The 16,912-nt window shown below is 38.4% G+C and overlaps 1 protein-coding gene across 5 annotated transcripts in view; it reads right to left on the minus strand.

Moving 5' to 3' along the window:
• Positions 1-16,912, minus strand: part of NOL4 (nucleolar protein 4) — a 201,571-nt gene that overhangs the window by 91,033 nt on the left and 93,626 nt on the right. Inside the window, exon 1 of one of the 5 annotated variants that reach the window (XM_052788053.1) lies at positions 12,643-12,766. The exons of the other annotated variants lie outside the window; for them this stretch is intronic. The gene's annotated coding sequence lies outside the window, so the exon portion shown is untranslated. Of the gene's footprint in view, positions 1-12,642; positions 12,767-16,912 lie in introns of those variants that run through there. 5 annotated transcript variants of the gene reach the window in all.

The raw sequence follows: 16,912 nt of genomic DNA on the forward strand, positions 1-16,912 counted from the left end.
ACACAGTGGAATCAGCATTAGCCAGGCTGTAAATCTTATTTCATTATTAAACAACCCCTCCAGTAATTCATGATTTTTCCATGGATAAATGCCTCTTCTTGTTGGAGCCACAAAACAGGCAGATATTTTATTCAATTATAACATTAAATAACAGAACAGTGAACAACTGCCACTCCATGACATCAGCAGCTATCAGAAAAATAATACTGCCCTGTCAGTCAGTGTTATAGAAGGGCTCATTTATAAAGCTTCATGAGTGATTGCATGCTTACTTTGCCTGCAGAGCTACTGTCCCTGCATACACACAACAAGGAGATGAAGCAGAATGGCTATTAGGAGGGTACCGCACATGTAAATAACCAATTGAATAGCTCACTGGGTGCACAGTAGTCTTATTATCCCTATGCATCTAGTTTGTACTTGTGCTTTGGCATTTCCACTTCAAAAGACATAGCCCTCACTGCCTCTGGGGAGAAAAATCTCTGATTTTCCCTTTACTCTGAAGAAACCTCTAGGGCGCTTTTTGTGGCAAAGGGTCTATCACGCAGTTCTTAATATAGAAAACCTGCAATTCTTCTAAAAGTTTTTATGCTGTGTTTAGGATCATATTTGACAGGCAAAATGTCATCTGACATCGAGAACGTGGCTTAGAGCTCCATCTCTGGACAAGCATTGCAGGAACAAGTTCTCAGCCCAATAACATATGAGTGATGCCAGAGGTATTGCCTTACACTCATCTCAAACAGGACTCCAGACTTCAGAGCAGTTTATTGATATGAAGCTAGGAACTGAGGAAGGCTGGGAGACAGGCAGGCAAGCAGGGCTCAGGACACACTAACTCTGACCTTTGAGATTCACTAAAATTCCAACCATGTACAGAACATATCAGCAACAAAGACGTTTGAGACTGCAACATGTTAAGAAAAGAAGGATAAATATGAAGCCTTTTCCTTAAAGTAAAAAGAGGTAACCTAGGAGATCTTACCCTCTCCTCTTTCTTGTCCAGCATGGAAGAGGCTTATGCTGCTCTAGCTAAAAGCTGCTGTGGGCAGCAGCAGCTGCCACCATTCCTGGCAGCAAGAAGAATCTGGTGCTGTGCCAGCAATAGACAAAAGGCTAACATGCAGGTGCATGTTTGGTGCCTAAACGTCAACCCAAATGGGGCTGAAAGGAATTATGTTAACTTATCTGCCACTCGGACCTACTGCATGTGTGTGATGCCATATTTTACTTCATCAGGATCTGACAGAAGATAAAAGCAAAGAGGATAGATCAAGTTGGAGTCAGTAGAGGAAATTCTCTGCAGACCGGATGCCCCAAATACTGGCATTTTTTAATAAAGCCCTTTAAAGTCTAAAATTTAGCCTACCAGCTTTAGTGTGTCGAGCAGGTTCACGCAGTGATATCACTGTATACTTCCTTCTGGAAGGCTGAAGCCCTGAGCACAAGCAAGAAAAATGATCGCTTGACAGCTCTGCAGCCCCTCAGCAAACTGCTGCCTGCTCTTCCATGAAGGCAGCAAGACTATAGAAAAGCTCGTTATACCCCCTCCATCAGTAAAACTGGGAGAGAAAAGGGGGAAAAGCCTTAAGAGCAAACAGAAATGGCTGCTTTGAGCTTCGCACATCCCTAGCAACATTTAACCCAAACTCTGACTTGGGCCCCAAACTTTACAGTACAAATTGGTGGATTTGCCCATCTGCTAGATTCCTAGAAGAAAACTGAACAGAAGTTTCCTCTTGAAATACAAAAAAAATCATATGTCTGTTAATATTTTGCCTATCACTAGAAGACTACAATGAAGTAGAAATAAGAAAAAATCTTACCTATCCAACAAAAAAAGGAAGATAATTGGGAAAGGATATCTATACATGCCCAAATGTAGGAAAACCAAGAGTTCTGCTAAGTTCAACAGATACTATTATTATATTTTAAGTTTTATTTTAGAACCATTCTGAAGAAGACTTGCAAGCATTCTTTACTTTATATTTGTAATGTATACACAGTCTCAGTAGCTATAGATTTGCTATTTAGGTGCATAAAACAAAGAGTAACTAAGTTGAAAATTACCTGTCAGCCCAATATTTTGGGTACCTCTATAATAATGAAAATAACTGAGTTGACAGCATAACTCTCAGTAACAGTATTTCTACAAAAAGTTCAGACTCATTAGACACTTCATCATCAGGTTTGTAGCTTTGTAGCTCAGGATTTCAAAATGACAATCTAAATTTTTTAATTTTTTAATACAGAAAAATATAGTTTAAAAACTTGTATCAAGTAAATTAAAGCCATTTTATTGTTATTTACATACTAATAATACTATTGTTATTTGCATGCTAAAAGCTAGGACATGAAAAATGCTTCATAACTAGAAATGAAAACATTTCCTACCATTTTCATAATTTTTTTTTTATTTTTCATTTGAAAATGTTGGTAAAATGAATTTGTTTTTGCAAAAGGTTTGGTTTTCACTCTAGAACAATTCTGTCACATCCTTTCCAATCAGTTCTCTCCACTCATATTAACATACAGGCTTTCAGGAAAATTTCCTAACTCAGCAGAGAGTAATATAAGCGCCTCTAATATTCACATACTGAAATTCAGTTTAAAAATAGGTAATAAATATGTAATTGGGAAGAACTGGAAGAAAAGTACGTTGAATATGAATTAGGAACTTATGGCATTTGTACTTCATCACAGTTCTAGCATTACCAACAGTGAACTAAAACTTCCTTGATACATTAGGAAAGTGTCTGTTAGTGAATCTGAGAAATTAGAACACTAAATATACAAGTTTCGGACTCTATTAGGGTTGCTGTTTCCTTATTTAATGACTGTGATGTAATGAATGTTTTTGCTGAGACACAGTCTCAGTGGATCAAGCATAGGATTCTGTTACAGATAAACTGTAAGTTTAGAAATTCGATGAAGAATTCCAGAGCTTGGAAAGCTGCTATTACAAACTTGAGCAAATAAGCATGTTCAAGGGATATAAATTACATGTCCCTTTTCAATTCAATTTGCTTTTTATTCTGTCACTTTAAAATGCTTATGGATGTCCATGGCAGCATGTACATTGCTGTTTCCTGATTTGAGCATGCCTTGGGTAACTACAGTGAGTGGTCTCCTCACTGCCTGAGTGAAAACAGTGTTCTGGTCACACAGAGCAACACTTGATAACAAACTTGATGGCCCTTCTCCATCTGGCAAGCAATCATTTTTTAATGTTACATCCATTATGCTTTCCTAATTTTATTTTTCGCTGTTATCAAGTAAAAGTTAAAAATATTCAGCATCTACAAAGGCTAAGCACCAGCCCAAACACCAGCAAAAGAATGCAAAAGGTGACAACAGGCACCAATGCTAAAGAAGGTTCACTTGAACACAAAAATATTGCCACTGAGGTAAAGGACATAAGCATATTGGAAGTCTTCCTAGCATGTTGATTACAATTATAAGCATCAAACAAAAGGGACAAAAATAAACAGTGCTGATGATTGGCCTCCCTTGATTTGAAAAATCTCTTGTGTGTAGTAAATGCCAAAACTGCCATGAGGGATGTACAGGCATTATCATATGCAAGGCATTAGAATCAGCTTGGAAGTTTACGACAGCTAATATTTTTTCGTACTAAAAAATTGCATGGCCCAAGACAGCACAATCCCGAATCACATAATACAGCTTTGGTTGAAAAGTGGTAGATTTGCAAACTCTATCCACAAACAGCCATGATTTGAAGTCTTTCCCACCAACTGGGTGATATCAGGCAGAAGATAGCAGACTTCCAATGAGATGTTAATACTCCAAGAAGATCTCTTCTGTCTTCATTAAAGTCACCACTTTTAAATCCCAACTGCCTCATAACACTAGAGATAGACATGTTGACTTCCAATCTGACAGGCAAAATTAAAACATGCTCTTTCCTTTTCAGAAATTATTTTTGGCAAAAATAAAACATGCCCCTTCATTTTCAGAAATTATTTTCAGCACAGACATCCAAGTCAATAAATTTTTTTACAATTCCCAAAATACAGCTGAGCATTTGGTCACACATCTTCTAAAAATGGACTAGAATAAGAGGTATCTGAAGACAAAAAAGAATGATTTTGCTAGATGGTCTGTCAGCACAATATCTCTGGCAAACCAAGTAACTATGATTCAATGCCCAGAAACTTCACAAAGCCCAAAGGATCTGATAGACAGTTCTGGCATATCTGCTGCTATTCCTCACCAGAGCTGTGGACTTGAAATTTTCACTGCCAAGCCACCTGACTAAGCAATGCATCTCTTCTTCCGAACCTTCCCTCCCACTGCAATGCAGTGGACTGTGCTTGCATGGGGAACAGAGCAAGTATGAGAGGGTGCATTAAACAAAAGTGTAAACGAAAGATGGAAAAACTTGAAAACTATTGGTGCTTGAAAACTTTTGCATGAAGACTATCATTTTACAGTTCCTTTCTGAGAAGCTAATGCCAACAGAAACACTACGGGTTCTTGGACACAATACTATTTTAGTAACTTTCAAAAACTTTTCTTCTCTTTAAGGCAGTCTATTTCCCCTTGCTGAAACATCACTGAGAGCTAGTCTCAAAACCAGATTACTCAATGTTGTGGTTTAACCCCAGCCAGCAACTAAGCACCACGCAGCTGCTTGCTCACTCTCCCCCCACCCAGTGGGATGGGGGAGAGAATTGAAAAAAAAAAAAGGTAAAACTGGTGGGTTGAGATAAGAACAGTTTAATAGAACAGAAAGGAATAAAATAATAATGATAACAATAACAATAATAAAATTACAATGATAATAAAAGGATTGGAATATACAAGCCCAGGCCAACTCCCCCCAGTTTATATACTGGACATGATGTCACATGGTATGGAGTATCCCTTTGGCCACTTTGGGTCAGCTGTCCTGGCTGTGCCCCCTCCCAAATTCTTGTGCCCCTCCAGCCTTCTTGCTGGCTGGGCATGAGAAGCTGAAAAATCCTTGACTTAGTCTAAACACTACTTAGCAACAACTGAAAGCATCAGTGTGTTATCAACATTCTTCTCATACTGATTCCAAAACATAACCCTATAACAGCTACTAGAAAGAATACTAACTCTATCCCAGCTGAAACCAGGACATTCAACAAGGCCAGAATGTAGACCAAACAGAATACCAACCTTCAGAGAGAATCCACAAACTGCTTTGCAGTTCTTTGCAGACTGAAGAGATTTCTTAAGAAATAAAATAATGGGTCCATGTTTGTAATTCACTTAAAGGCTTCTGGTAGCCCAGCAGGATTCAGCAACAGGACAGTCCACATACAGAGTATTTGCAGCACATGCTTTTCCTGTGCTTGACAGAATTGATGAGGTACCATTACCAATGAAATTTAAGAATCTTTTAATCACAGTGAATCAGTCCTATTCTCACTAAAATTCCAACAACTGTTTATGTACAGATTGTTGTTAAAGGTCAGAGCGCTACAAAGGGAAAGAATAAAACCATACCAAAGAGTCCAGCTGTAATACCTACTTGGCCTCTTTATAATATGGGATTGGCTAAGAATGCTGGGCCGCATAAAATCGTAAGAAATGACCATTTGCTGAGCTTGCCCAATGGATCCGTGTATGGAAACTGGCAGGCTGCTCCTGGTAAACACAGCATCCGGCCCACAGATGATGTTCTCTGTTACAAAGCTAACTAGGGTAGGAAGGGACAGCCTAGGGCAAGAGACTTACAGAAATGCTTGGTGTTATTTTAAATAACAAAATAAAGGACAATGATATTGCAAAACCCGCTATATAATTTGTTTTCCCTTTAAAATCTGTAAACAAGATTATTTGGCCCATGATATGCTTCGTATTTTGAAGGGTTCATCACTGTATAGCTACTTTAATCTGTTGAAATGCAAGTTAGAAACAGCTGTATGACAAACGGCCATATGGCAAACCTGTTCCCAAGCTTTCAGATAAGTTAGAAAATATAGTGTTTGCAAAAAACAATGCAGAGAACAAGCAACACTTGCTGATAGTCTTTCTCCTGCTTAAATAACCTGTAAATGTCCATCAAAACAACAGAATCCCGGGAAGTTCTTTCAAATCCCCAGTTTGCTTTGCAATTCTTATCATCACCTACATAAACTGATCACCTTCCTTCCTAAATAACAATTATGTACCAATTCTGAAGGAACTGTGTTTTCCAGAAGCTTAGTTTAAAATTTTTAGAAGCGGAACATGGATCTGAAGCTGGGTTTGAGAATACAATAAGAGTATTACTTCTGGGTGAAAAGTTGCTATCATTGGAACAAGCAGAGAAGTTATGCATGTTGCAGAGTTAAACACGTGGTAACAATCTTGATCATGAATAGAATGTTATTTACAATAACTGTTACAATCTTGGTGGGCTGTTATCTTTTATATTCAGTGCAAAAGCAAACAATAATACCAATACTCAACAGCATGAAATGCCTAGTGTGCCCTCTTTCACAAAAGAGGAGCAGATTTTTCCTTTTCTGCAATTGCAAATAACCGCCATCAGAAGAAATAGTACAAACCAATGCAACAACAACAACAACAACAACAAACTAAGTGAAAGCTGGCAATGGTAAATGCACTCCGAGAAAATCTACTAACTGCACTTCAAACACAAATTTGTGTGGGAAATCTTGTTGTGGATAGCACCTAGAGATGCTCCAGGTATGACAGCTTCAGAGACTTTTCCTTATTCTGCACATAGGAATCAACAGAAAACTTCAGAGCTAGATATTTAATTGGTCCAAAAATTACAAAACAACCTGGGGAAAGCATAATTTTATTACCCCTGATTAAATGAGTGTGATAGGCTCCAACATACAGAAAAATATTGATACAAAATGACCGATCATACTATATATGTCCATTCAGGTACTTAAAAAAGTTTCAGCTGTCTAAGCACCTTTGATTCTCCAACACACGAACAAAAACATTTTGGAGGACTCAAGGGGCAGCTTTTCTAAAAAAAAAAACCCTTTCCTTATTACCCTGTGTCAACTATAGCAGCTTCAATAGAGAAAGATTTAGAAGGTGGTCTAAAGATATCACCTTCCTCTTCAGAAAAGTTTCTAATATTTCAAAGATATTCTTGGCATCCCCCTTTATGCAAACAGAAAAAAAGAGTTTTTCAAGTTCCTGATCCTGTCTCCCCAATATTAGCTGAAGTCCCAGAACAGTGGGATACAGAGTCAGTGCCTCTCTCCTGTACAGTGAACATCCTGTTGTATACACATTATCAACAGAGCAAAGAAGAGAAAAACACATATAGATGGAGATGGAACAGTTATCAGTGATGCAGAAAATACCTAAATTCAAGTCGCTGCATTACTTGACTGAGATCAGAGGTTTGAACCTGCATCTCTCAACCCCAGGAAAAATGTACTATGAGGCTTTTGGACTTTTGATTCAAAATCTTTCAGGCTGAACTTGAGAAGCCTTTGAAGATTAAAATTTTGTCAGAACTCCTTTAATTTCAACATTATCTTCTTCTGTTGAAGAACACCTGAGACAACTCTAATTTGAAATATCTCCAACAAATGGCAAAAACCACTTGACAAGTGTGGTGAGAATCACTGGTGTGGAATCCCTTTTATGTAGATATCATTACCCAATTCTCAAGCAGTCTGTTTTCCCAAAATGCATTTCTTTTTAACTTCAGCACTGAAATCTGCAGTTTCTGGAGTTTCCTACACTATGAGTCCCTGCCAAACTCAACACCACAGCTGCTGCTACAGGAAATTAAGATAAAATACAGGGAGTAGAGTCTGAGCTTTTGTATTGGAAGTGGACTTATGCTGACAGCGCATTTGCAGACAGTAAAAGGACTGATACTGTTAATGCAATTTCTACATCATGTGGTAACCACAGCATGAGCCATCAAAATGACTCTTCAGTAGTTTATGTAGTAGCAAAGAGCAGAATGGAAGGACATTAGTGGATATCATGGCACTCTTGCCCCTGGACTTGAATATCCAAAACATAGTTTTGATCAGATCCCATTAGGTTTGCTGCTGGCTGAAAGCATTCACACATTACAGATGCAGTCAGGATCGCTGCTGTTGTTGCCATCAATCCACAGGTGCAGTAGTCGTCTTCTCCTCAGCATGTTTCAGAAAACAATTTCAACCATAATGACTAGAGAAATGACAAACACGAAATGACTGATTATCCACCTAAAGACAGACCATTAAAGGAGTCCACACCAGGATACAATAACTAATCTATTGACAAGAATAAATTTGCAATGAGAAATTAAAATGCACTATGTGTGAAAAGATTGATCACTCAAATCTTGAGCTCACTTTCATTCTCCTATACCCTGTAAAACTCCAGGTGGACTCTTCTGGCAACAGAACGACAGAAACCCTGGACACCCGTTATATAACTTTCTAGTACAATTGCAATTTTGATATTACTGATATGAACATTTGATATTTTGATATTTGGAATCTAAAATAAACCTCAGCATTGCCCTAGAGGATGCATGTATGCCCCTCATGTTCCTTGTAGCCACCTGCTGACATGGCCTTACAAACGACCTTTGGAGAAGACTAGAAAATTCAGTTTGCTATGGCTAGAAGCATACAAAACTAGAATAATGGAGCTGCAACAAGAACAATTCCACTCCTTTTAGTATTACGGCTGTCAGCCAGACAGCACATAGTACCTCAACTACCACTAGAAACAGAGAACTTGCCCTGGAAATCTTGGTTTCTCTCACTTTGCATTTGGCCCTGCTGAAAGTTAACTTGCTGTTTTGCTTAGGTCTTCAGCTAATATAAGGAACTTATTATGCAAAAAACCACAAAGCCAGCAGCACAGCACTGAGAAAGCACTGTTTAATTAACTGCTACAAAGCTGGCCAGAAGACACCGTACACAGGGCTGAAATCTACCTTTGGATGCATATGATCTTAATCACACTAGAGTCAATGGGAGCCAGTGTGTGCAGCCTGGGAAATAATTTAGTCCATTAAATTCATGCAATTTACATACAATTAGTGGCTTCAGACTTTTACTTTTGAGGAGAAAAGGAAGATAAAGGAGGTTTAAAATAAAATATTCCCATGTGGCTGGCTATTACTGTTTCAAATTAGGGCAAACCGTTAACTCAAAAGATATTTTTTAAATCCTTGCAGATTTGTTGAAACAAAAGAAAAATACAAATATTAATCAAAATATTTGAGCTTATGTTTAAAGGCAAACAAAATCTTAACAGATTTAAACTTCCTGTTTTAACTGAAGATACACTTCTTTCACTGAGAGCCACTTCTGCCACCTTCACATTGGCCATTTGTAGTCTCTGGAAACATGAATATATACGTACATTTTAAAGGAATTAAAAAGAGGCAGAAATGCCCCAGGAAAAAAAAAAATGCCTTGCAACTAAGAAAAAAATATCATTGCTATTACTGTTTTCTTACTAAAACGTGAAGGATAAATCTCTGATATGGAGAGACATATACATTGTGTGTAAAGTTTGTATATAGTATAAATTCATTATTTCTATTATTGATTTAATGAGAATACCAGCAGCAAGATCCCTGCTGGGACAGAATAGAGTTTGTGATTTTATCATATTTGTGGATGTTAAAAGACAGCCAGGTTCTGTGAGGTGCAGCATACCACCTGGGAAGTGCTGAACATCTTACCTATTTTTCCCTGAATGAGTATCTCAATGAAAGAGGAACAAATTGTTAGTCATGAATTCCAAATGGAGGTTTTAGGCAGAAGCTGTGCTATACAAGTTTTGGGGGATATTTTTGCAATCATGAGAAATGTTTCAAGGAAAGAGCGCGACACACTATTAACAATATTTTTCTGATTGGTGTCATAATTCAAAACCTTGATCTGGTGAATCAGTATATACATTAAATCATCCTACTTTTATGCATGGAAAAGACACATCAGAGACCATTATGTTAGCCAGTTCAACATCTAGCCAGCAGACAGCCTGCACACTAGGACACAGTGGCACAGGGAGAAGGCAGTTCAGGACGAGGGCAATACCTGTAGGGAGCAGGAATGCTGGGCAGAAACAGAATGAAGAGAAAAGCCTGGGCACAGGAGTGATCCACTGCTGTGTGGAAGCCAACAGTTCTAACAACAGGAGAGTGCCATAGAGAAGCCCTGGCAGAATATGCTACATCTATTATTTTTAAGAGTTTAGGAACTCTGACTTTTTTGTAAACAGCAAGCAGAGTGACATCTGCTTTTTAGTTTCTGGTAACTCAAGGAAATTAATTTTATTTAATCGAAACAGAGTTTATACAGGAACTCCCTCGGGTTTGGAGGCCTGGACTCCTGAGCATGAGCCATCTCTACCAATTGTACCTGCCCGTGTGTAATACAGTCCCACTGCTACACGGGGCGTTCACATCCTTTTCTCGGAAGAGAATGCAACACAGGTTATGGGTTTGGGTGCAGGCTTTGAACCTCACTGCACTTCCTCACGTGCAGTTAGTCCTGTTTACAGCTGGTGCTTAAAGTTGTCTGTAAATGCAGATAAGGAATCCAAGTCCCTTTGTGAAAACTCAGTCCTAATAAAACTTGGACCAACTTCCTAAAAATCACACATTTTGCAGAAGACAAAAAAAGCTGAGACAATGTTTGACCAGCCAACATTATTCCATAGACAAGTTAAATGTTGGAGGAAAAAAAAGGGAAACAAGTCATGACCCTGAGATAAAAAAATTCAACTTCGTGGTGAATTAATTTAATAAGAAGACACACAAGGTAGGAAATTTATGCAGTTACCCATCTAAAATTTTTTAAAAGCTGTAAACAGCTATGCTAAAAGGTGTCACTCTAAAACAAAGCCTCACAGAGGTGGTGAAAATATACAATGGATTCTCTGACAAATGTTCCCTTGTGTTATTTTATCACAGAAGGGACTTTTTAATCAGTAATTTAATTTGACGCATAACAAACAAAAATTTCTTAGTGCTCTTTCTAATGAAAAACATTTATTTGATGAATCTTGTCTTACCCTGATCCCTGCTTTGCTTGGCACTTGTGTGGATTCCCTGTCACCCATATGTCTACCACAGAATCAAGAGCCAGCCTAAATAATGGCTTAAAGCTTCCATCCTTTTGCGTTTATTTCTATAGTCCTCCATATAATAGATGTAGACTGGCTACTGAGTATTTTAACTACAAAGAAGACAGACATTGTCTTTGATTATCAACGCTCTTACTATTTGGTAAACCAACCAAAAAAAGGAAGTTTTCAGGGAAGACCGCTCTTATACTAACCAATCTGGAGCTTATGTGTGACTCTCTGACCTGCCCTCAGAGGGAAGAGAGAAAAACAACTGTCCCCTCACTACCTATTCCATGGACCCAGGTCTCTGGAAAGGCAACACAGTGCTCTTTCATCATATCAGTCACGACGCTTTCCCTTTTTACTCTAGAGACACACACAGAAATACAACATATGCTGTTTCTTTAAGTGGACCGAGTGCGTTTATTAGGTTTTTGCAACAATAAACATTTTAGATAGGAGAAAAATACCTATCCTTCAAGGTGAAAACAGGTCTTTTACTTCCTCGGTGTTATATTATCATGAATCACTAACAGGCCTTATTAAAACAAAGACCCCATTTGTCTGCATATGGATATGCATGTATGTATTGCAGAAACACACAAGCACGCATAAATTTTATACATGTAAAACACATATATGCATCATAGATCTAAGTTAGAGAATACTACTATATATTAAATAACCATTAAATAATGATAAAGTTATTTTTTGATTAAAAACTCAACAGAAAAAGCATGCATACTAAAAATGTAAAAATACATAGGCTGAACATATAAACTCTGCTGAAAAAAATAAGTTTAGGAAAAGCTGACAGTAATAAAAATCAGACAGTTAAAATCTTCCTGCAAACAGTCTAGTTTAAAGCTGGGAGTCTTCAGTATCTATTAAAGTGAAATACAGGACCATATCAAAGAAAGCCAGAGCATTAAAATAACCAGAAATGGAATAGCTAGAATACCCTCTGTTTAACTCTACCAGCAAGAAAACAAACACACATTTCACACGCTGCATCATGTCACACACCACCTTAATTTAGCTACATTAAAATGAGTTTTCCTCAAAGAAAAGCTTGTATTATGACTATACCTTTAAAAAGCTCATGTTTTCTCAGTTTGGGTTTTAATATGAAGAAAAAACAAGGTTGAATCAGGAGTTGTAAATTTTCATGCTTAATTTGATAGTTCAGCACTTTTGCAGTTGAGTTTGCAGCACACACAGATCGGTTTCCTCACGCTTTCCCGCTTATTTTTCAGCACACAGGAATTCTTAAGCACGCCGCACAGTGCATACACAATTTGCAAGGTATGCTCATCGTCACTTGTTCAGCTTTACGCACCAAATGAGACATGCTTCAGGTTTCTAGGTGCGCATCTCACGATGATGTTTTAAAATTTTATCACCTAGTTTCCAGGGAACTGAGGCTTTGAATCTATATTTGAAATACCACCTGAACAGGTGAAACATACTGGTATTCCACACACAGCCTCCTGCTGTCATTCCACTGTTGGCATGGGACAGTCTTCACCAAGACTTAGAAAACCTCATTCAATATTCCTCTCTGGAGGATCTGACACTTACTGTGAATTCTGCTCTTCAACTTAAATACCAGTGTCTGTGGCAGGCCAATTCTATCATTGCAGATACAGCATCCCTCAGGCGAGGTCCAACCTTTCTCTCGCAGTGCACCCAGGGATTAGCTTGACTTCCCCTAAATTCTCTCCAGTGCACAGTACGAGCTAATCTTTCCTGTAGGAAGCAGGAGATGGGGTTGCCATGACAACAGAGCACATTCTAGCAGTGGGACCACTGAGATGAGCTGAAAAGACGACAGTGAAACATGCACTCAGCCTTCCTCCGGGGCTACAGGCTTCTTCCTCCAGGATTTAATTCCCCTGCAAGTTTACTGACAGGCTAGGAGGTTGATTAGCTATGTATTTTGCTATGGGGAGATTACTAGTTAAGAATATGGTTGAGAGATCATAGCATTATTTAATGAAACTGCCATTCCTGCTTACGTTAAATTGCTGATTTTATAAGCAGTGTGGCTGCTTTTAAACCACTACTTGTTCATACATATTAGTCCTACACTTAGTCCACACTAACATCTCACTGTAATAAAGGAAAAGAAATAAAGTCACAAGCCAAGTCCTGTGCTTCAGCTTTGGTTTTCCAGCATATTAGCCATGCAGTCTTTCTTTAATGGTTTTACACTCATACACATACATGCACACAAAGAGCACAGTACAACATCTGTGTTTGAAGCTCAAAGGTTTCTGCTGATGGGGGAGGGGATACTGAGAAAAGCAAATCACAGCGGCCACGTGTCTTACATAAACGACAAAACAGCCACAATAAGCTTTGGGAGCCCTGTTCATCAGGCAAAAGAAAATTGAGTAATCCATACTGTAAATATCAGCTATTTACTGCCCCAGAATAATGTCTGGATCCTATGCTTTAAATATTTTTTTCTCAATGAGAATAATAGAAAGCTTTTATAGTCCCTGCATTTCAATTATTTACACATTTTTTAATTGTTCAATCAAATTTTCATGCAAAGGGTTTTTCTCTGTGTTTTAATTTCTCTTAGAAAACCACACAACATATTATTGTGGTAAATTCCTGGAGCATGACTGTGTCTTCTCTGTTATTTCAGATACAAGCGTGTCTCAGTGAGCTTTCACATTAAAGAAGCAGCAACTTAGAATGTAAGGCAGGTGTCTAACCATGTTTTTAACCATCCATTTGCACAGAACAGATTCCTTCCTCCTTTGTGCCTTTGCTCTCAAGCATATAATGTGTGTGGCTACACACACAACACCCCATCAGCAGGTAAGATACACCAGACCCCTCAGTACCTGTAATGGCTTGACCTATCTGAGTACTAAAAGAGCTGCAGATGAGTCAAATCTACACCATCTGAATCCACTTCTCTCTGGAAATTTTAAAAGAAAAGAACCTTCTCTGACACATGAAAGAGAAAGTGCCCAGAGGCTACATTTAGCCAGAACTCCTATGGGTAGGGGAGGTGGGGGGTGAGCAGGCAAAACTGTGCGCAGATGTATAACAGCTTTCCCTATACAGCAAGTTATACAGGATAGTTGGCAGTTAGTCCCAACTAACTTAGTCTCGGCAAACCACATAAGGCTGGGAATAAGGCTTTGGTTGGAGAGGAAAGGTGCCTTCTGGGGGAGGCACCTTGCTGCCTGGAATGCATCAGGAAATTGTTGGGAAGTCTGGTCTGAAGGGATGGAAGCATAGGGAAGCCCAAGTCAGGATCTCCAAATTATCATCAAATCACTGGTTTTTTTCCTGGTACCACACTAATTGCATTTACAGCTAGAAGCCCACAGACAAAACCCAACCAAACAAAAAGCATACAATTTATCTTCCATGGCTAGGCAATATTGCTCTTCTGTAACCTTGAAGAGTATCTCAGTGTTACACAACCCTTTCAGGTTTACTTTAGTTTGGATCTTAGCATGTGTCAGGAATATACACGCACAAAACAGTATCCCTCAGAATCTGCTGGCTCTGACTCATCCCACAGCTTGCTACGAAGATGAATTACATCACACAGTATAGCACCTGTATTTATTATCATCTAATTAGTGTTAGGGCTGGGGGTTTTTTCCCTCCACTTTTCCACTCATGTTCTATGCAACTGGAGAAATGCCAAATCATGTAAGCAACATATGGTTTTGCTTTTGAAATCATCCAGTCAGAATTCCCAAATACTGAAAAATCTTTGGCTAAATAATTTGCAGCTCGAGAGACAGTATTTTACACCTTCAATTCCACTGGGAAACACTGATATTTGTAGGCATGCAAATTGGTTTTGAGGAAAAAGAGCATATAATCAGATGTTGAATGATGTTACAGATTTTTCCTGTCATATGCTGTCTCCTCACAATGTGAAAAGAACAGTTAACAGCAAGATTAATGCTGTGAAAATAGCTAAACTACTATTATGGTTAATGAAAGCAAAGTTCTGTTTCTTTTTTCTTTCACAAACTATGACTGCAGAAATCAGTAAATATTGCCCTTAGAATGCAAACATTCATTTCTTCATGCTCATGTGCAGAACTTCCATCTAATAATACTGACTCTTGTGTTTCTGGAAATTCAGTCTTTCAACCAAATACAAAATAGAATTACTATGTTCCTTTAGTTGTTGGATAGCGAATGGATTCCCCTGCCAGCACCCTAAACAAGTAGCACCCAGTTACTAAAATGGGTCCAAATTAACCCTGACCATCTTCTTTCCATTTCTGGCTGAACCTTCTTGTGTTTTATTTCAGATGAGTACCCAGAATCATTCCCTTAGCAGGAACACACCCTCTCACACACACATGGAGAAACAGAAGCACTCTAAATGTGTGAAGTTCAGAGATCTCCTGGAACATAGACGAGCTCACAGGTACCCCTGTTGCATTAGTATATCCCTGGGTATACCCAGGGAAAGGCAACTGTTTTAGTGAACCCAGGTGAAGCTTGCCAGAACAAGGAGCAAGATAAAATGAAAAGTGATTATATGTATTTAAGCCATCTACTCTAAGGAAAAACACATACGTGTAACATACTTCCAAGGCTTGACTAGAGTAACCAGCTCTAGGTCCTTAGCAGAAACAAGCTGCTCCTACTGCTCTCATGGGTCTGCTATACATTTTTCGAAGGTAAAGTCTACCTTTATGAAGGTTGGAGTCTTAATTTTGCTCTTTGTTTACCCTCTTGCTTGGGAGGGGGATGAGAGGTGAATACACAACAGCCACTTTTCCTCTCAAAAATACCCACAGTTTAAAGACACTACGTGGGAGCTCAGAAGACACATTTTGTCCTATATTTCTGCATGAATTCATAGCTTTGGCCACAAATGAGGAGTCTGAGGATTTCATGTTGAAAATAAACAGGAAGAAAGACAGGAAAATAAAACTATACATAGGTCCAACATGAAAAGTTGACATGAGAAAGTGAAAGTTTCTGTTTTGATTTCCTGTCTTTTTCTTTACTATGTTTAACTCCGAAATCACCATTGAATTCTCATTTTTATTATATAGTTTCTGTATATAGCTGTTCACAGAGTCCTTTGAAATCTGTGGATGAAAGGAAATATCAATCTTCTTTTTAAGAACTATTCATTTGAGATTAAACAGTACTAAATGCTGAGCCCTGAACAAAAGGTTTAAGCACGTGTAAAGTCTTGCTGAAATAGAGCAACAGTGCCCAGTACTTTACAGGATCAAACCAGTGATTTGGGGTTTTAAACCCCCTAATTCCCTATCCTTTCCTTTCTCTTTTTAAATATACCTTGGTAGCTCAGATCCTGCTTTTGTCAGATGAATTCCTTATACGAAATGCTGAGTGACCTTCAGTCCTAGTGCAGTGATAAATCAAGAAGAAGCCTACACCAGTGCAAGCTGTACCGCTACCTTCTGACAGCAAACACTTTTCATATTCTAAGCACAGAACTAATCATAGAATCATAGAATCATAGAATCATTTCGGTTGGAAAAGACCTTCAAGATCATCAAGTCCAACCATTAACCATGCCCCCTAAACCATGCCCTGGAGTACCCTGTCCACTCGCTTTTTGAATACCTCATGGCACAGAGCTAATAATCAGAATACACCTAAATATGTAAATGAAAACCAAAATTTTTTGCTTTTGCACTTCAAGAGTCTTAAACACAATCTTATTTTATTTTTGGAAATGTGTTATATAATTAAGCATTTTCCTCCTGTAATTTTATCCACTGGATCATATAGGCAATCAGGACCTATTTCTGATACCTCTTAGACCATTTTTCTCTACCTGTGGTTCCTCTCAATTCACTGACTTTACTCAAGATTT

The sequence above is a fragment of the Harpia harpyja genome, chromosome 5, assembly GCF_026419915.1.
Source record: "Harpia harpyja isolate bHarHar1 chromosome 5, bHarHar1 primary haplotype, whole genome shotgun sequence".
Taxonomy (NCBI): domain Eukaryota; kingdom Metazoa; phylum Chordata; class Aves; order Accipitriformes; family Accipitridae; genus Harpia; species Harpia harpyja.